Consider the following 21,975-nt stretch of genomic DNA (forward strand, 5'->3'; position numbering starts at 1 on the left):
AACGCAGTCTTCTCGCGATCTCTTTCGTCGACTTCAATTTGCCAGTAGCCGCTCTTCAGGTCCATCGATGAGAAGTACTTAGCGTTGCATAGCCGATCCAATTTGTCGTCGATGCGGGGGAGGGGGTAGACATCCTGCTTCGTAATGCTGTTCAGGCGGCGGTAATCGACGCAAAAGCGAAGGGTGCTGTCTTTCTTTTTCACTAGGACGACTGGTGCTGCCCAGGGGCTCCTTGATGGCTGGATGACGTCGTCACGTAGCATTTCCTCTACTTGCTTGCGGATAGCTTGGCGTTCTATCGGCGATACGCGGTAGGGGCTCTGCCGCAGTGGTCGGGCGTGTTCGTCTGTGACAATGCGGTGCTTGGCAAGCCGAGTTCTTCGCACATTCGATGCTGATGAGAATCAATCCCTGTACCTTTGAAAAAAACTGCGTATTTGGTCTTGTCTGCTCCGGGGTAATGCCGGGTTGATGTCGAACGTGGGTTGATGGCTTTGGTCAGATGGTTTTGCGGGTTGGTCGGGGAGGGCAAATATGTCTCTGATGTCTGGCAGCTCGTCGAGAAAGGCAATCGTCGTACCTTTGTTTAGATGCCGGTATTCTTCGGTGAAGTTGGTTAGCAGCACCTGGGCTTGGCCATTCCGGATTTGGGCGACTCCCCTTGCGACGCCCAGTCCTCGATCAAAGAGGGTGTTCCCCTCGACGACGCCTTCGGCAGTTTCGATGTCTCCAGTACCTATGCAGGCGACGACACTTGATCGGGGCGGCACGCTCAATGCTTCGTCGATGACGTTTAAGGCAATGTGATGAGTCGCTGTCGTCGCGGCAGATATGGCTTTGTCCGTGGAAAGCTTGATCGACTTGGATCTAAGGTCGATGATCGGCCGATGTTCATTCAGGAAGTCCATTCCCAAAATCACGTCTCGCGAGCATTTCTGTACGACCAGGAAGGTTGTAGCATAGGTTCGCCCATTTACTGTAACTCTCGCGGTGCAGCGTCCTGACGGCGTAATAAGGTTACCACCTGCGGTGCGGATCAGCGAGCCATCCCAAGTTGTTGTCACTTTCCTGGGTCGGACAACGAGCGGCCCGCTCATGACTGAGTAGTCAGCTCCCGTGTCGACCAAGGCAGTAACCGCGTGACCGTCAACCGTAACTTCAAGGTCACTTGTTCGCGTTCTCGTATTGTACGTTGTCTTCGGTGTCCGATCTCGGCTTCGTCGAGTAGTGAGGCTGCGGTGGGCGTACTCCGACGTTACTTCACTGGGCAGCGGTAAAAGTTTCAAGTCTGGCCGCGTCGTCGTCGTCCTCGTCGTCGTCGGTGTTGTCGTCGTAGTTGAGGCATGATCTTAAGTACTCGTCGATGGAGGATCTTTGTCATTGCGCTTAGAAGCAACCTCACCTCCAGAGGCTGCTTTATTTAGTTTAACCTTCGGGGGCTGGTCCACGCACGGCGTAACCTCGGCTAGGAGATACAAAGTTCAAAAGGGTTGAAAATTGGGCGAGTTGGGCGAGGGACAGGGACAGAGACAGAGTGACAACAACACAAGTGTTGTCACTCTGTCTCTGTCCCTGTCCCTGTGGTGCCACACCAGTATGAGATACAAAGCGCGGGGACGATGGCGACGGGGAACGTGATAGGCGGCTCGGCGATGCGTATTCTTCCCGACGCAAAAACTCCTCGATTTCGGCTGGTCGCTGGCCGGGTCGGGGTCGTGGAGCGTCGTAAGAGAACCCTCGGATGCCCAGTCTTCAGTATGGGCAGTGCCGGAGGACGTGACCGGCTTCGCCGCAGTGGAAGCATAGTGAGCGGCGCTGGTCGGGAGTTCTCCACTCGTCGCATTTCCTCGGCTCTGTGCGACGCTCGTAGGACGGGCGGGTTAGGGCGAGAGGGCGGCGTTCCAACGCAGCTGGCTGAGGGCGATAGGGCCTTGAGTCCCGTCGTCGAGGTGCAGGACGGCGCACAGCTGCGGCGTAAGTGATGGCTGGTGGCTCCATGGGCTGCGTGGTGGTCGGCGTCACACCCAAGGCCTGTTGAACTTCATCCCGGATGGCGTCTGTGAGCGATGAAAGCTGCGGCTGCGTTCCCGTTGGCAGCAATCGGCGAGTCTCGCACAACTTGACGGATAACCTCCCGCAGGTTATCGTTGTTAGCGGTGTCCAGGCAGTTTGCTAAGAGAATGCGCTGCTGGCGGTCATACTCGCGGGCTCGGGCATCTAGAGTTTTTTCCATAGTGGATGCCTCTTCTACGAATTCCGCGACGGTTTTCGGTGGGTTCCGTACGAGGCCCGCAAAGAGTTGCTCTTTAACTCCTCGCATAAGCAGCTTGACCTTTTCTTATTCCTTCATGCTCGAGTCAGCACGCCGGAAGAGACGCTTCATCTCCTCAGTGTATATTGCGACGGTCTCGTTTGGGTGTTGTATGCGAGACTGTAGCAGATGCTGGGCTCTCTCCTTTCTCACGACGTTTGTGAAGGTCTTGAGAAGCTGCTCCTTGAAGGTTTCTCAATCCGTAAGGCTAGCTTCCTCATTCTCAAACCAGATTCTTGCTGGTCCCTCCAAGGTGAAGAAGACGTACCTAAGTTTCGTAGCATCATCCCAGTTGTTGACAGCCACACGGTCGAACTGTTCCAGCCATTCTTCGGGGTCGGCGCCAGGCGAAGCGTCGAAGGTTGGTGGCACCCGGGGCTGGTGAAGAATGAATGGAGTCATTGTCTGGGGCAAGCTCATGGTAGGCCTTTAGGGCAGACAGCTGGGCTAGTTGGTGTTTAGATTTAGAGGACATAGTAGTAGCGCTTAAAAAACAAGGACGACAAAGACAGCGCCTGTGCTGTCTTTCTCTACCCTGTCGTCCTTGTTTTTTAAGCGCCACTACTATGTCCTCTCAATCATGGTAGACGTTGCTGCTGACTTCCGCTTCCGGGTAGGGACCGGCAGAGTCCCGAACTCAGGTGCGTCCCCTAGCGAACTTCGGCTTGCGCGGTGGACTGTACTCATATCCTGCGGTGGATGACTCAGAGGGCTGGCGTCACGACTTGCAGGGGGTGTCCGGTACATGGGAGGCTACCCAGCACCTCCGCCAGATGTCACGTTGTAGTGACGGCAGTCCAGCGGTCAGGAATACACCAGCAAGTATTGCAAACGAAGCTCTTTATTTGGGCTGACTTGCGCCCGCAAAAGAACTGAATCACCCGGCGGCGGCGTAAGCAACAAACGTGCTCGTCATTCGTCGAACTACGAATGCCCGCTGCTCGCGGCATCGTTCAATTTAAAGCCGGCAAGGAAACTTCGAGATAACAGGTCGAGATCATCTAGAGTAATCTGGTTCGATCCCGGCCGCGGCGGCTAGAATTTCTTTGGAGGAGAAATTCTAGAGGCCCGTGTACTGTGCGATGTCAGCGCACGTTAAAGAACCCCAGGTGGTCGAAATTTCCATAGCCCTTCACTACGGCGTCTCTCATAGCCTGAGTCGCTTTGGGACGTTAAACACCATAAAAACCAAACCAAGAGTAATCTGGAAACACGTAGATGCCGCTCTTCGTGGCTGTGATCAATCGAGATTAGTTTGTTCAGTTCAGTTCAGTTTATTACCTTAAAAGTCCCCCGTAGGGGCATTACATAAGGGGTGGGTTTTTATACAAACAATAAGGATCATGGTAAACAGTTATTGAAAAAATGGTCAGATACAAGTTGCAAAAACGAAGATGGGCAGGTAGTAGAAGCGATTTCTTGGGGAAGGCCGTTCCAGTCTGTGGCGGTTCGGAAAAAAAATGAAGCAGTGAAGGTGGTGGTCCGGGCACGTGGGCGCGCAACTTGAAGTGGATGGCTGGTTCGATATGATATGCGTGCTGCTGCTGTGATGTATGGTGCTTGATTAAGGGACGAAAAAAAAACTTGTGGTACAGTGAAAGACTAGCAATGCGACGTCGACAGAAAAGCGATGATAAACCAGATTCTGCTTTGAGAGATGAAACGCTGATATTATATGAGTGCGATGAATGAATAAATCTAACAGCGCGATTTTGAACTGATTCTAATGTGTCGTCGAGATATGCTTGGTGCGGATTCCAAATGGGCGACGCGTATTCCAGTTTTGGCCTGACAAGTGATTTATAAGCTAGTAATTTGACATGTTCCGGGGCGTTTCGCAGATTACGTTTCAGAAAGCCTAAGGTTTTGTTAGCTGCGGCGATAATGTTAGTGACATGTGTGCTCCAAGACAAATCGTGAGAGAGCGTTACACCTAGGTATCTGTAAGACTGGACTAGTTCCAGGGGTGTGTTAAGAATTGTGTAAGGGAAACAAAAGGGACTGCGCCGGCGGGAGAAGTACATGCATTTACATTTGTTGGCATTTAGCGTCATTAGTGAATTGTTGCACCAGTCTGAAACGCTGATTAGATCGTTCTGGAGAGCAGTTTGGTCAGATATGTTTTTGATTGTGCGGTAAATGACGCAGTCGTCTGCGAACATGCGTATATTAGAAGAAATACACTGAGGTAAATCGTTAATGTATATTAAAAGCAACAGAGGACCAAGGACAGATCCTTGGGGCATGCCCGAAGTTACTGGGAGGGGTCTAGATAAGTTACCGTTGATTAAAACCATTTGCGTACGATTGGACAAAAATTCCTGTATCCACATTATAACGTTAGGATCTAGGTTTAGCAGTTGAAGTTTTAGTAACAAGCGCTGGTGAGATACCTTATCAAAGGCTTTCGCAAAATCCAAATAGATTGCGTCAGTTTGCACATTAGTGTCCATGTTAGTGTGTAAGTCATGAACAAAAAGAGCTAATTGGGTTTCACAGGAGAAACCTTTGCGGAACCCATGCTGCGAGGTATGAAAAAAATTGTTACAGTCTAAGAAAGAAATAATTTGAGAGTAGATGACATGTTCCATGATTTTGCATGGCACGCTTGTTAGGGAGATAGGTCGGTAATTTAATGGAGAGTTTCTGTTACCTGTTTTGTAGACTGGAACGACCTTTCCCACTTTCCAATCATCTGGCATGGTTCCTGAAGAAAGTGACTGGGAGAACAGCAATGACAAGTATGAAGTAACCGTGTGTCTCGTGTTCCTTAGAATAATTTAGAGTTAGTACCATCAATGCCAAATGATGACGACAGTTTAGTCTTCTGGATTATGGATGAAATTCCGTCTTCACAAAATGTGATGTTTGGCATGGTACCTTCCATATCGGAATAAGGAAAAGAAAAGGGCGTTTCGATTTCTTTTGTGAAAACAGTGGCAAATGCGGAATTGAAAGCGTCGGCACATTCAGCATCGGTAATGGTTTCTTGTAAATCATTGGTGAGAGTGATAGCGCGTTGTGGGTGACGGTTTATTACTTGCCAAAACTGTCTTGGGTTACTGCGCAACAAATTTGGAAGTGTAGTAGCATAAAATAAACGCTTTGCGCTGCGGATCGCAGTCAAATATTCATCTTCGGCTTCGTAGTAGGTTTGCAATCGGGATGGGTTGTTTTTAGCCGCCTGATAGAGACGCTTTTTTCATTTTCTAGTCTTTTTAAGGATTTAGTAAACCAGGGTTTTTGGTGGCTGGTGCGAATGTTGACAGTTGGTATATATTTATTAGCCAAATCATTTAACTTATTCTTAAACATCGCCCAGTTATCTTGGATTGTTTGAGTGTGACATGCAGCTTCGAAGCTGGGAAAAAAGGTATCAAGTTCATGATTTATCGCGTCATAATTACCTTTTTCGTAAATTTTTATAGTTTTCTTTTGAGTCTTATTTAGTGTTACAGGAAATGAGAAGGTAGCATGAATGACATTATGGTCACTAATTCCTCGAAGATATGCAACGGAAAGAAGGGCATCCGGGTTATTTGTCAAAATAAGATCCAGAATGTTTTCGGATTCAGGCGTGACGCGCGTTGGTTGTGACACTAATTGTGTTAAATTAAAGTTCAAACAGATGTCAATGAAATTCCTTTCCTCTACAGGACCTGCTATTGAAGAAGATGGGAGGTTGCACCAGTCAATGTTTGGGAAGTTAAAATCCCCGAAAAGGAAAATGGAGGCATTTGGATAGCTTGTTGTCAGATCAATTAAGTTATTATTGAGTTCGTTGCAAAAGTCGAGTGTGGGATGGGGAGGCCTGTAGCAGACTCCCAGTAGCACTGTTTTTGGGGATGCTCGACATAGTAACCAGAGTATTTCAAGCTTTGATTTGATATTTATCACAGTACATAAAATATGGTTATGAACGGCTGTGAGAACACCACCGCCCCTTGATCCTTCGCGGTCATTTCGAAAAACTTGGAAGTCAGGTAGGTCTGCCAAAACTTCGGTGTCGGTGACGTAATTTTTTAGCCAGGTTTCTGTTAAGATGACCAGATTGCTGCCTGTTGATGATATGTTGTTGGACACGAGCTCTCGCTTCGGAAGATAACTGCGAACGTTGGTGTAAACTACGGATAATGAAAGGTTAAATCTAGATGTGGGTCTTGGTTTGTTTTTTACCTATAAGAAACGGGATGGATGATTGCTACTGAATTTCTGTGACACTGTTCGAAGCCTCGTCGAAAATGTACCGTTTTGGGCCGATGCACAAGGTTTTGTAACGTAGAGAGTAAGCTACTGATTTGGATTTAGAGAATGCCAGCAGATGTTTTCTTGCTTTCTGGACGGGGCGAGTGAAGTCTTCGCCTATACTGTATTTTGTTCCTTTCAGCATTCGGCCTTTTGATAGAAGAGGGTCTTTAGTTTTCGAGTGCATGAACTTTACTACTATTGGGCGATTCCGGTCCTCTGAATGTTTCCCTAAACGATGTGCCCGTTCTATGTCTGCGGGGTTAATACCAGTTTGTAAGTTTTCATGACAAATCCTGATGACTAGTTCCTCAGACTGAGCATATGTCTCATTAGTAGTGGTGTCAGGGATTCCGTAGAAGATCAGATTACAACGGCGTGATCGGTTTTCAGCATCATCAATGCGAGCCTCTAGCTCTGAAACAAGGTGAGTTGTTTCAGTTGAGGTCGCTTGCAGGGTTTCTATGTCTTGGCGTAGGGGCATGAGGGTCTGATAGTGGGCCTCTAAATCGATCATGCGGTTGTTAAGGTCGTTTATTGTTTTGTCTGTTGTTGTCAGCTGTACTTTAAGATCCTTTATTTCTTCTACAAGTAGCGCTTGGCCTGCGGTTAGTTTTTGCAATTCGGTCAGGACAGTGTCTAGGTTTGCAGGGCCAGGATTTGTTTCTACATCACCGGATAGGGTTCTACATCACCGGATAGGGCTTCTCGCGTCACAAACAAAAAGGATAACACCGCTTTCGTGCGGCCTTGCGCGAACGAACGGACATTACAATGATACGTGGCAATACGATCCCTTTAATTGGTTGCATGGTTACTAGCCAAAGTACGGTTGGCCCCGTTTGACATTCGCGCGCTGTGACGTCACGACCTATTTCGACCAATTGAAAAGCGTGGCATTTCCGTCGACAACTCCGGCTTGTAACGATGAGGCATTAAAGGTTTCCGCCTTAAAACTGAGAAGGGACGCAAGGGAAGGCCACGGTCTTCACGAGGAGCGATGCTAACTTGTCAATCGACCACTTCCCGTCCCCCGCAAGCGCTCTCTACCCGGTGATAGTACTAGGAGGGGGCGGAGTGTCCTTGACCCTCTAGCGTCGCGAGCGGTCAACTGTCCACGCGGGAGGGGGTCAAAATCGTCGCCGCCGCTTTCCGACCTGCCTGCGAACCACCGGAGCCGTGGCCAGCCGTGGCCACCTCGGTCGCAAAAAAAAAAAAGAAAGACAAGGCATGCACACGGTCTGCGACAACGTTACACCTATCATTTTTTCTTCCATAGCTCACTGCGTTCTCTTTAACGTGAGCTGAACCCACTTCGTTAGCTTCCACGATTCTGCCCCATAGGTGAGTACCGGTAAGATACGGCTGTTGTACACTTTTCTCTTCAGGGATAATGGTAAAATGCCATTCATGATCTGAGAGAACCTGTAATATGCTATCCACCCCATTCTTGTTCTAGTTATTTCCCTCTCATGATCCGGATCATCGGTCGCTACCTGGCATGAACAGACATTCTCCCTTTCTACTTCCAGCACCTCGCTACCACTTGCGAACTGCTGTTCCCTTGCTAGGCTGTTGAACATTACTTTGGTTTTCTGCATGTTCATTCTTAGACCCACCGTTCTGCTCTGCCTTGCTAGCTCATTGATCCTGACTGGCAGTTCATGTTGACGTTCTGATGCCGTTTCGCTGAACGCGAAATCAAAAGCGCGGGAGCGGTTATGCACGGACTACAACTATATGCCGAACGTTCGCCGACGAGAAGTCAAATAGCTGAAGAAGTTGTGGGACAATTTTAAACAAAAGCATAAAAAGGAGAACGCGGGGCAAACAGAGAAGTAATGGCGACGGGAAAGTTTCCGTTTAAGTGATGGTACAAATTCAAACTGGAGCAAAATGGTGGTTTGAGCTATTTGGTACATCTTTAAAATTTCACCAGCGCTGCGACTAGGAACAAGAACAGAGAAGGAAGACAAGGACAAGCGCTTGTCCTTGTCTTCCTTCTCCGTTCTTGTTCCTAGTCGCAGCGCTGGTGAAATTTTACAAATTCAAGTGTGTCATATTACAGGCGGAGGTCAACCACCGGCGCCTTTGGACCTGCAGCTAGATTTTCTGCCGCGCATTGCTATGAGGGTAGCCAACCCGTTTGACAACAACGGGCTGCAGCCGCCAGCCACTCAGGCAGTCAGCAGTATCACTGACGGCGTGATCCACGAAGAGTGACGGCACGACGAGAGTGACGATGGTAAGCGTAACATACCATTCTGGCAGTGTTGTGGTGGCCGGCTCCGATCTCGCTGCTTGAAGTCGAAACCAAAATACTTCAATGTTCTCAATATACTTTCAAGAGAAGAGCGTTTGGTGCAATTTTTCAGTGATGTTATCACCGTACCAGGTATTTTGCTTTTAGTAACAGAACCTGTGTAATGAACACAAAAGCTTAAGTGATTACGACGAAGGTTACCACTCTACTTCAGTCGCGATCAGAATGACCTGCTTCGCTCTGCCGGCCACCTTCTGGTTTACATTGGATAGAAAATGAATTTCTCTGTATTGCACAGAACGCGGGTACGCTGTTCGGCAGCTATATATACAGAACTTTGCAGCATCTCCCGACTCGCATCGATTCGTGACGTGAGCTCGTACCACCTGAGTCATACTGAGCGTTTGTATTTACCCTAAATAAAAATTGTTTTGCCGCTTTCCGCAACTTGCGGGTACTGCAAATGCCTTATTGCTCTGTTGTCTTGGAATGCAGGCAGCTGTTCTGGAATGTGTATCTGTTTGTACTAGATTTGACAGCCTATTTGAAAAGTAACAGTATTGTTGCAAACTCCAACGGCAACATAGCTGAACAAGCTGGTGTGCCTAAAAAAGGTGCACATAATGTTTTTTGTTGCCTTATTTGCCGTCTGCTGCTGGTCATGAGATCGCAGAAGCAAATACTTGCTGTGCACAGCAATGTGCTGTCAGTCTTTGGGCTTAAGACACCCAGGAAGGAGGGCTGCTTTTGCTCTACGAGATTTATTTCAGAAGTACTTGCCGTTGGGCTAGTTGGTTCATTTCAAATTTTTGAATGGCGCAATGGAACCAACACAGGAAGGCATGGAGACAGAAAGAGCGCCTACTACCAACTGAGTTTATTGCGTTAAACACCACCTTTATACGTCAGTACATTATCATAATCAGTGCGTTATCGTAGACAGGGCAAGCTACCAAGAAAGAAAAGATATAAGTGCACAAAAAGATCATATTTATGCATCAAAGGCAGTGAATTGCTACTCACAGAACAAGGCATGACAAAATTTATTGCGATAGCAAGATTTGTACCATCTCAAAAATCCAGTTCTCGCGGCTACTCAGTTTAACCGACAAAATGCTCATGCACGTGGGCCCAGCTTTTTGTACGCGAAATGCTTCGATAACTTCCCTTCCAACTCGCTCTCTGCCTTTGCCGATAAACTTCGCCTCTTCCAGCACCGGTACGCAGTCTTCACAATCTCTGTAGTGATGACGGAGGTTGTCCCTTTTATTGTTTTCTATTGTCCATTTGTGCTCACTCGCGCTCTCATTGACACAACGGCCGGTCTGCCCAATGTAGACACGCCCGCACTTTAGAGGAATCACGTGGATTACCTCAGTCTTGCATTCCGTATAACGCTGCTTATGCTTGATAGCCCACCTTGTGGGTCGTTTGCTCATCACGGAGCAAATCTTTCCAAGCATACATGGCGCTGCAAACGACCCCCTATCTTCTTGACGTTATGTGCTATTTTGTAACGTACGGAATTACTGCCACAGGCCTCTTATCTAGCTGCTTGCTTGGTAGATCGCCACTCGAAGCGAGTTTACTCTTCTGCAGCAAAGCTTCGCAAACAGCGGTTATCACAAGGCAGGGATAGCCAGCGTTGTTCAATCTCTGAAGCTGCTTATCACTGTGTGTGTGCAAGTTGTGTGCAGGCTGGCTTTGATAAGCAGCTTCAGAGATTGAACAACGCTGGCTATCCCTGCCTTGTGATAACCCCTGTTTGCGAAACTTTGCTGCAGAAGATTAAACTCGCTTCGAGCGGCGATCTACTAAGCAAGCAGCGAGATAAGAGGCATGTTTCGGTAACTGCGAACATGAACAAAATAGCGCAGAACATCAAGAAGTTAGGAGGTCGTTATGGAATGAATGGGGTGTTTTCAGCACCTTGCAAGCTTGGAAAGATTTGCTCCATGATGAACAAACGACCCCCAAGGTGGGCTATCAAGCATATGCAGCGGTATAGGGAATGAAGGACTGAGATCATCTACGAGATACCTCTAAAGTGCGGGCGTTCCTACAATGGGCAGACCGGCCGTTGTTTCAATGCGAGAACGAGTGAGCAAAAACGGACAATAAAAATCAATGAAAACGGGAACCTCTCTATCACTGCAGAGATTGTGAAGACTGCGGACCGGTGCTGGAAGAGGCAAAGTTTATCGGCAAAGGCAGAGAGCGAGTTGAAAGGGAAGTTATCGAAGCATTTCGCATACAAAAAGCTGGGCCCACGTGCATAAGCATTTCGTCGGTTAAACTGAGTAGCCGCGGGAACTGGATTTTTTAGATGGTCATGTACAGATCTTGCTATCGCAATAAATTTTTTCATGCCTTGTTCTGTAAGTAGCAATTCACTGGTTTTGATGCATACATGTTATCTTTTTCTATATTTATATCTTTCTTTCTTGGTAGCTTGTCCTGTCCATGATAACGTACCGACGATGATATTGTACTTAAGTATAAAGGCGTTCCTTTGCGCAATCAAGTAGGCGCTCTTTCTGTCTCCGTGTCTTCGTGTGTTTGTTCCCTTGCGCCATTCAAAATTTTATTATATTTATTTGGTTGATTTGATCAAGAACTTATTCAAAATGCTTCATCACAATTTTTTTTTCAGAATCAACACAAGACAGCCAAGCTAATGGCAAACGGTGATGGTGTGCTCAACAGCTCGCCAGCACCTGCTGTGAGCAATGCCCGGCTGGCAGCCAGAGGAAGAGGAAACCCTAGGCCTACACACAGCGACGACACAGCAACCGAGCCAGTGGTTCACCGGCTCGGTTCCTGCAGTGGAGGAAGCTCTGTCGAGAGAACTTGGGGCACGGCTTCAGGCTACAGAGGATGAGCAGGCACAAAGACGCATTAAACACCAGTCAAGCCTTAAAATGACTCCAGAGGAGCATCCACTAAAAGGGCAGCATTGAAGAAGCGTAGCTTGTTGGGCCAGTTGGTGCATGGTAAGTAGAAAACCAGCGGTAAGGAAGCGTTCACAAGGAGGAGAAGTGCACAGGACAACGTTGGAAACACAACTGAATATGCTTTACTTGGTGAATCGCCAACATCAGAACAGGGCGCACATGCGCGAGAGCAACCACAAACGTTAACAAAACAACAAGCACAAAATTGATTAAGCGACCGAAGATTGTATGTGGCAACCTGTGTCCCATTCATGAAACTGTACTCTTTTGCCATGAACCTAACAGAGCTGTCACTGACACATTCAGTTCCTAACCGCTTGATTTTGAAGGCTTCTAAGATTTCCCGTTCTATCTGCATTTTCCCGCGGCCGATCATTCTGACATTATGGAACAGAGCGGTGCAGTATTTGCTGTGGTTGCAATGTCTTGGCAGATTTGCTTGTTGCCTGGCTCCAGCGATGTGCGGTGCTGCCTCATACGGTTGTTGACGCATTGAGATGTTTGGCCTTTGTAGGCCTTGCCACATGACATTGGAAGCGAGGAAACAATATCGGTTGTGCATTTGATGAACATGCTCTGGTGCTTAACATTACATTTCTTTTTCTGTGCTAATTTTAGAGATGCGTGAACGAAGCGACGCCAGTTGGTGGGCGCAGAAAAGACGACCTTAACACCGTATTTCATGGCTACCTTTTTAACGTTATGTGAGACTTTACGCAGGTATGGCATTACAGCAGGTATGGATTCTTCACTAGGCGTTTCATCTTTTTTGTACTGTGAGTTAAACTTACTGCTCAAGGTCTCAGCAATAGAAACGAGGACGTCCTCAGGGTAGCCCGCTGACCCCAAATAGTCAAGCTGCCTTAAGAAACTTTTCTGCATATTGTGTGTACAAGACCTGCGCAGAGCATAACCGAGCCAAAGGTTGGCAATGCCTATCTTCACAAGTTTAGAATGGGAGGAGGAGTAGGAGGAATCTGGCAGCAGGCTTTTCTTAGTCCGCGGAGAGTAGCTCCCGCAAACGTGGCTCTCTTCACAGAAGGTGAGAGTCAAATCTAAAAACCTCACTTTGTCAACAAGGGGCACCTCATGAGTAAAACTCAAGTCAGGACAGGTATCGGTAAAGAAGGTCAAGATGTCATCTGCGGCCGCTTCGATACTGTCACGGGAAGTTACTTTCAAGAAAATTAAGAAATCGTCTACATACCTAAACACTTTCACTACTCGATCGTCAATTAGCTTGTCATGCAACACATTGCCAAAATGGGACAAAAATATGTGGCACAAAATACCCTGGCACAACACCAGCGTTGTCCTGTGCACTTCATGTGAACGCGTCCTTTCCGCTGGTTTTTCTCTTACTTAGCAGCAATACGCTGATTAGAGACACAAAATAAACGCAACTCATAACACGAAGATGCCTGTGTCGCAAGAAAAAGAACAAAAATATAGAAGCTTAAGGAAGCTGCACATGCCAAGCAACTCGAAGCTCACTCTGCAAAGCAGAGTGAATAAAGTCATTGCACCTTGTATTTTAAAGTTCAAATTCTTTATTTCTGCCTTGTAAAGATACAGACCGCGGAGGCGCAGAAAAACCTGTGAGAGACAGCTTGACTAAGCCGCAGCCCCCTTTCGCTTGGCAGCAGCTTGACAGCAAGAGTTTTAAGACAAAAGGCAGTTGCAGAGCGTGATAACAAGTGTAAAATAATGAGCCGGTACAGGAGAAAACGAAACAACATTATACAATAGTGACACAATATTCACGTTAGGTAAACACAGCTACTGGCAGCTAACATGAGCTAACTGATTTTCATGTTCCTCGAGTAATCATCACTACTAATGGCAGGTCACCATGTTTCACCCGGTCATTAAAATGCCTTGGTAACAAAAAAAGACGGTTATATTCCAGGGCAAAGTCATCGGTAAAACCTCAACATTGGAAAGCACTAAGAGGTGAGGTTAAAGAGTACAAAATTGCGTTAAAAATAGCCAAGGGGCGATATTTTTTAGCGTTGCACTGCCATCACTTTTACTAACTGATCCAAAAAGTTCTGGAACGTTGTCAACGGTTCAGACCAGCCATTTATTTTTTATTTTATTTATTCAATACTGCAGGCCTTTACGGCCCAAGCAGGAGGGGCATACAAATGACATCAGCGTATAGAACGAAGATAGCAAATAATAATTTCAAAACACTTGTTCTATGGGCAATAGATTACATGAGCAAAACAAGGACTAAACGAAATGCAAACCGAGCTCTTCATTTGGGAAAGTGAAGCATAAACAAACAGAAGTAAGCCAATGAATGAAATGAAATGTCAAACTTGCAGTAAGGCAAAAACACGATCAGTTTGGGCAACCAAAAAGCAGACAAGAAAAATATTCAAGAGCAATTCAAGGTTTCAATTGAATCAACGCTGGTTAGAAGAGGCAGAGGTAAGTTGTTCCAATCTGTTCTCGTGCGAGGAAAAAAAGAATATTTAAAAACATTAGTTCTGGTGCTGTATGGCGTTAGAGAGTCATCGTGTCGATGTCGTGTTCGGCGTGCAGTAAGTGGTGTTATGTACGGATCAGGAGTTAGAGCAAGAAGGTTATTTTTAAGAAGGAACATAAATTTTAAGCGCTGAATTTTTCTTCTCAGTTCCAGTGTCGGTATACCATGTTGTTTCATTAGTGCTGTCGGGGAATCAGTTGTACGGTACCTCGAAAAAATAAACCTGACTGCCTTACGCTGGATTCTTTCGACAGCGTCAATGTTAGTTTTGGTATAAGGGTCCCATACTACGCATGCATATTCAAGTTTTGGTCTTATTAATGATGTATAAGCTAAAAGTTTAGTTTCGGCGGGGGCATGCTTCAATTTATGACGGAGAAGGCAAAGTTTCCGAAAAGCTGTGTCACATACGTTAGTTTTGTGAGTGTTCCAGTTTAGGCTGTTTGTTAGTGTGACGCCAAGATATTTATACTCGCTGACTTCGGTTAGTGGTTCTGTCCCGAGGGCATAGGGAAAAGAAAGGTTATTAAGTTTCTTGGTTATTTTCATATACACTGTTTTGTCAGCGTTCAATTGCATATCCCAGCAATGACACCAGGAAAGAATATTGTCACGTGCTGCGCATGGGCTCTGAGGAACAAAGAAGACATGCGGCGGCTGGAAGAAGAAGAGGAAGTCCAGTATCCTGCCGCCGGCGCACCAGGCTCTTCTCGACCTGCCTTGTAAATAGTATTTGTAAATAGAACCTGTAACAGTGTGGTGGAGGTGCTGGGTCGATCACCACGGACCCCTCTCGCAACCGCTGCAGCCGAAGAATCGCCGGATTGCCACCGTTGCCCGTGCAAATGCCCAAGGAAGCCGACGCACGTCCGACCGGCGCAGCAACGCCCGCTTGGCAGCACTACCGTGAGCCGCGGACGTTTTCCGGGAAGGCTGGCGAAGACGTGGATGATTGGCTCACCAATTACAAGCGGGTGAGCAAATACAACGGCTGGGATGCCACTCTTCAGCTGGCCAATGTCGTCTTCTTTCTCGATGGCACCGCGCTAACTTGGTTCGAAAACCATGAGGCATCAATAACGAGTTGGGACCGCTTCATGGAAGAGCTCCGCAGCTGCTTCGGGGATACCGTTGCCAAACGAAAATGCGCTGAGCAGTCTTTGCTTCAGAGAGCGCAAGTGCCTGGAGAGACCTGCACGACTTACATAGAAGAGGTCTTGAAGCTGTGCAAAGTCGTTAATCCCAGTATGTCCGACGAAGATCGCGTTGGTCATCTCCTCAAGGGCATCGCAGAGGACGTCTACAGCTTTCTTATTAGTAAAGAAAATTTAGACTCGCCCACGGATATCATCAAGCACTGCCGCACCTTTGAAGCTCTAAAACTGCGTCGAATTACTCCCAAGTTCGGTCGCCTGCCTAACGTCACCACCGTCGCCAGCGTGGATTTCCACGAGCCTGTGAATGCGGCGACTCTCCCTGACGTCATTCGTCAAATCGTGCGTGACGAACTCTCCCGGCATCAAGATGTTGCGCGCCGCAGTGAGGTCCCGTATGAGAGCTGTTCTCTGCAGGCGGCTCCCGCCTACCGCTCCTCCCCTTGGAGTTCGTCTGGCCAGGCCCCTACCAGTGCTCCTCGCATTGATTACAGCGACGCTCCCCGGATCACCCGCCCCGGCCCCAGGGCGCCAGCTCGTCCGCAACGCCACCTGCGGCAGCCGGAGTACGATGGTCGTTTCGACACTGGCTACGAGGAGTGTTATCCCGAGTGTTCTCGCTCTAAGCAGCGTTATGACCGCCGGCGCAAGGATGTCTCCTACCTGCCCGGTGACGTTGTATGGTTGTGGACGCCCCTACGCAAGCGTGGTTTATCAGAAAAGCTGCTATCCCACTACACAGGCCCGTTCATCGTTGTTGCTCGCCTCAATGACCTCAACTATGTCATCTCTCCCCAATCAACGCAAGGACGCCGCTCAAGGACAACCCAGGTCGTGCATGTCGCACGGCTGAAGCCATTCCACTCTCGGGATCCCGATTGATTCACTGGCCCAGAGGGCTTCGTCTGCGAACGGGGAAATGTCACGTGCTGCGCATGGGCTCTGAGGAACAAAGAAGACATGCGGCGGCTGGAAGAAGAAGAGGAAGTCCAGTATCCTGCCGCCGGCGCACCAGGCTCTTCTCGACCTGCCTTGTAAATAGTATTTGTAAATAGAACCTGTAACAATATTTTGTAGATTATTATTAAGAGTTATCTGGTCATCCTCGCTTGACACTTCCCTGAACAGCACGCAGTCGTCTGCAAACAATCGTATTTGGACGGGTTCGGTAATAACGCTCACAATGTCATTAATATATATTAACAACAATGGTCCTAGCACACTGCCCTGAGGGACGCCGGAAGTAACTGGAAGTTCATGGCAGTAGTACGTATCAATATTAACAAACTGTCTACGATCAGTGACATACGTAGCAACCCAGTTAATAATGAAAGGAGGAAGGTTAATCATTTTAAGTTTTTCAATAAGCTTACAGTGTGAAACAAGGTCAAAGGCTTTCCTGAAGTCTAAAAAAATAACGTCCACCTGGCCGGATTTGTCTAAAATTCTAGCAAGGGAATGGATTACCGTTGTTAATTGTGTCACCGTAGAAAATCCTTTACGAAAACCATGCTGCGCAGGTGAAAGTATATTGTTATCCTCCAGAAAATCTCTGATGAAGTTGGCTATGACGTGTTCAAGCATCTTACAACAAGATGATGTTAACGAAATTGGTCGGTAGTTAGTAATCATTGTGGGGTCTCCCTTCTTAGGCACTGGTACTACACGTGCCGTTCGCCAGTCAGGGGGAAGGGCTGCAGTGGACAGTGACGCACCGAAAATAATTACCAGAAAGTGTGACAGCATTTCTGCGTATCGGCGCAGAAAAACATTCGGTATGTTATCCGGTCCTGGGGTAGATTTTGTTTTTAGATTAAGGATCATAGAAAGCACACCTTGAGCGAATACAAATTCAGGAGATACATTTGATAAAGGTGAAAAGGGAAGTGCAAGCTCTTCTGAGTTAATAAACACACTGTGGAAGAATGCATTAAAGTGTTCGGCGATACTTTGCTTTTCGACAACGGGAATGCCATCTTTAATTATTTGATCCACTGCCTTGTTCTTTTTGCTCAGAAATTTCCAGAATTTTTCTGGAGCCGTACGAATAAAGTGCGGCAAAGTGTTATTAAAATAATGGCGTTTGGCATGCCCAATTGACGAGCTCAGCGTAGCTTGCAAGTTCTGTACTGTAGTTCGTGAGGCATTCCGTCGTCTTAAGCGTTTTATTTTTCTTTTCAAGTGAATGACTTCACGCGTTATCCAAGGGTTTTCATTTCCTGTTTTCTTTGTTTTCGTTGGAACGAAATTTTCGATGCAATAAGTGCAGATTTTTTTGAACTTGTCCCAAAGTTCTACTACATTGCTTCCTTGAAAGTTGCTTAGGTGTAAATCGAGGTAATCTAACACGCTTTCGTCTCTGGCACGTGTGAAGTCCTTCACTTGTACAGTTTTTGCCTTCTTAGCGGTACATTTTTTTAAATGACACGAATAGTACACCATCTCATGATCAGACATTCCATGTTCAATTGATACTGAAAAATGCTCGATTGTTTTGCTCACGAAGACAAGATCAAGCATTGATGATGAAGAACCATGCACTCGCGTTGGTGAGTTGACAACTTGGTGCAAATTGTGGCATAAGATTATTTCACGCATATAATTAACATGAGTGCTAAATTCACCACTAGAAGAACAATCTTCCCAGTTAACTCCTGGAAGATTAAAGTCCCCCACTAAAAAATTTTTTTATGTACGAATGAACTGACATGCTCACGCAAATCACGCAGGAATTGGGGTGGTGAGCCAGGCGCTCGATAAACGGCAAATAGCAAGAATGAATGTCCATAGTAAGAAATCTTTAGGCTAATAGTTTCAATGCTATCAGCCTGACACAAGAGAGTTGCTGACAAGTTTTGCTTTACCAGCACAGCCACCCCGCCTCCCCTCGTTGATCTGTCACGACGGAAAACACTGTAAGATGGTGGAAAGACGTCTTCATCATCTATGCCACTGTGTAGCCAAGTTTCGGTCAAAACAACGATGTGCGGGTTGTAACCTAAGATAATAGCCTCTAACTGATCACTTTTGTTAACAATGCTGCGTGCATTTTTATTTAATATGCGCATATCTTTCGTATCATGCCGGAGAAGTCAGTCTTGTTTAGCACTGTTATATTTACCAATTTTTTTCCTACAGTTTTTAGCGTCATCCCAAATGTAAAGGTCGTTGTCGACTCGAAGTTTCTCGTTGATTAGTTGAACTTTTCTTTTGTGCTCCCTTTCCTCTGAAGTACTGTCCCACAAAAGCTTACGCTTCCTGAGCGTGTTTCGTGAGTAATCGTTTTGAACAGAAGTATTAGAACCTTTGAGTTTGAAAGCATTTTGCATGATACTTTTCTTTTCTTCGTAATCTTGAAAATATAAAATTACTGGCCGCGTTTTATCTCTCTTGCCGATCCGATGTATTCGGGCTACAGACTTGCACGTGATTTGTAACTTGGTAGAAAATATATCAGTTAGAACTTTACGACGCAGTACAGCCTCTGTCTCTTCTGGTTCCCCTGGTACCCCAAAAACCAGTAAATTCGAGCGTCTACTTTTATCCTCCAAATCCGTAATTTTCGCTTCTAAGGCTTTAACCGTGCTTTCAAGTGCTTCTACGCGCGCGGCTTGTTTCTCCATTTCTGTAAATCGAGTCTCCCAGTCCGCCAGACGTGTTTCCATGCTAGTTTGTTGTATACGAAGTGCTGCAACATCCTCAATTAATTTATTCTGTCCCAAAAGCAGTTTTTCAAGTAGTTCATTTGTGCTGGAACCTTCCGTGTCAGGTCCGGGATTCAACTCGATATCTCCGCTCAAGAGGAGCAAGCATACGCAGTACACGTCATACACCATTAATACAGCTTGCTGTGGGCACGGCAAGACCAAAAGACAACGGTTGTCGCTTTTAACAGAGCTGTAGTAAGCACTAACCTGCACAAGGCAGAAGAATGGTCTGTTAGGCCACATGGTCGCTCTCGGTCCGCCGTGCCCACTGAAGTCGAAGGCTTGAAGCTGCTCTTTTATATCCCAAAGCGACGAGGTCACGTGTCGTGATGGTGGCGCTGTCGGTGCATCACGGAACAGTAAAGATATCGCCAAAGGAAGAAGAGAGCTTCGGTTCCTTGATAATCTTGACGCAGCCGCAGATCGGGGATCAGCAACTGCATCTGGCAGGTTTGGAAGGTCGATCTGCCCGTCAGCTTGGTTGATTTGCTTTGTTGTTCCGACGAGACCAAAAGCAAGGACCTGCACAAAGCAGAAGAATGGTCTGTTAGGCCACATGGTCGCTCTCGGTCCGCCGTGCCCACTCATCTCTTCTTCTCGATGCACAATCAAATCCCACCCCTATTAGCGACAGTGCTAAGGTACTTAATGAAACTTTTGCTAATTCATTTTATCTACCACATCACTACCGGATTATGATGGTCACATCACATTCCCAATGGATCCCAATGCATTTTGATTTTGAAGGCATCATAACTGTCATAGATCACATGAAACTATCCTGTTCTTGCGGTCCAGATAATATCAGCAGTAAAATTCTGGAAAACACTAAAGTATATTCTGCCATAATACTGTCAAAATAATTTCATTAATCCCTGCAAGACGGTGAACTCCCAGATGACTGAAAATTGACTGGAAAGCTTGCCGTCCTGGTTAGCTCAATTGGTAGAGCGACTGCTCCGGTGAAGCGGTGGTCCTGGGTTCGAACCCCGGACCAGGACGAATTTTCCTTTAACTACGAAATTTCTGAGAAAGCTGTATAGCTTTCCTTTGTAGCCGTATGGCTGCGCTCGGGTGGATGTCAATCAGTAATTACTCCCTGATTACAAATCTACTCCACCTGGGGGGATTCCCCTAAATATTTGACCGAAATTGGGTAAAGTGTTTGCACTTTACAAATCAGGCGACAAACACCTTTCACTCAACTCTCGACCAATATCATTAACCAGCATTCCTTGCAAGATAATGGAGCACGTCACCCTGTCTCACCTAGCGAACTTTCTTGAGTCATTTTCTAACATCAGATCTAACTTGAAAAGCACACGTCAGCTCTATCATAGCTTCCGCTAACCGCATGCTTGCATACTTTAAGCGCAATTTTTACTTAGCACCAACCCCTGTAAGCTTCTTCTGTAAAGTCACTTGTGCGCTCAAAATTAGAATACTTCTCTTGCGAAACGCAATAAGTCTTACGAGCAATATTAACTTCATACTTGATCATGGAAACGGGGCTGACTGTATTTATTTAGACTTTCGCAAAGGATTTGACAGTGTCGCACAACTTACTTCTTTACAAACTGAGTAAACTTAATATTGACGCCAACGTACTAAGGTGGATTCAGTGCTTTTTGTCTAAGCGATTGTAGTATGTACACGCTAATGTCTTTAACTCGTCATCCATTCCTGTGACCTCCAGCGTCCCACAAGATTCTGTCACAGGTCCTTTGCTGTTCGTTGTATATATTAATGACCTGCCTTACAATGTAACGTCTTCAGTGGGACTCTGCGGATGATTGTGTCGTTCACCGCGAAATAAAAATTTGAACGAGGTTGAATTACTTCAGGCAGACTTAACCACTATCTGTAACTGTTTTTCACAATGGCAAATGACGCTTAATACGACTAAATGCAAAGTAATGCGCTTTTCCCGTCGCGAAAATTCAAGTCCCGTTGCCTACACTATTTCTACTTCCTTGATAACGCCCGTGGAATCTCATAAATATCTCGGCGTCATTCTAACATCCGATCTAACTTGGAAAGCACACGTCAGCTCTATCATAGCTTCCGCTAACCGCATGCTTGGATAACTTAAGCGCAATTTTTACTTAGCACCAACCCCTGTGAAGCTTCTTCTGTATAAGTCACTTGTGCGCTCAAAATTAGAATACGCTAACTCTGTATGGGACCCTTTCACTAACACCACACTTATCGATGCCCTAGAAGCTGTGCAGAATAGAGCAGCGTGTTTTATTGTGCGCAACTATAATCGTGCTTCCAGTGTCAAAGAAATAAAAAAAAAATATTTTATCGTCATCCCCTCTTGCTGTGCGCAGAAAAGTGTGCCGTCTGTGTTTTTTTTTTTTTAAATTTACAACATGAACTCTACTCTTAAAGATGCATTGATCACAACACCAACATATGTTTCATCCCGCATCGATCACTCACCGAAAGTTGGCGTTCCTCGTTGCCGTACAACACCCTGCATAAATTCCTTTATTCCAAAAACATCGTCGGAGTGGAACCACCTGCCACACATATTGTAGCTGCAAAGGACGTTGATGAGTAGAGACCGGATTTTAGGCTAATGCCTATTTTTTTTTGAACGCTTCTTAGGCGCACCATTTTCACATATGAGCACGAATTAGGTGTTGACAATATGTTTAATACTCTTCTTATAGTGCCTATAAATACCTATTTTGGGTGTGAGTGCTTATAAGTGCCTATTTCCGACGTCGGTGCCTAAACATGCCCTTTTTTACAGAAAAGGTGCCTGAAATACGCTGTGGTTTTGCTTTCAGATTCTGTTTGCTTTCGAATGTATTTTGGTTTTGAATAGAACACACTCAT

This window comes from Amblyomma mixtum, chromosome 5, assembly GCF_055824585.1.
Source record: "Amblyomma mixtum isolate Tamu chromosome 5, ASM5582458v1, whole genome shotgun sequence".
In the NCBI taxonomy this organism is placed as follows: Eukaryota; Metazoa; Arthropoda; class Arachnida; order Ixodida; family Ixodidae; genus Amblyomma; species Amblyomma mixtum.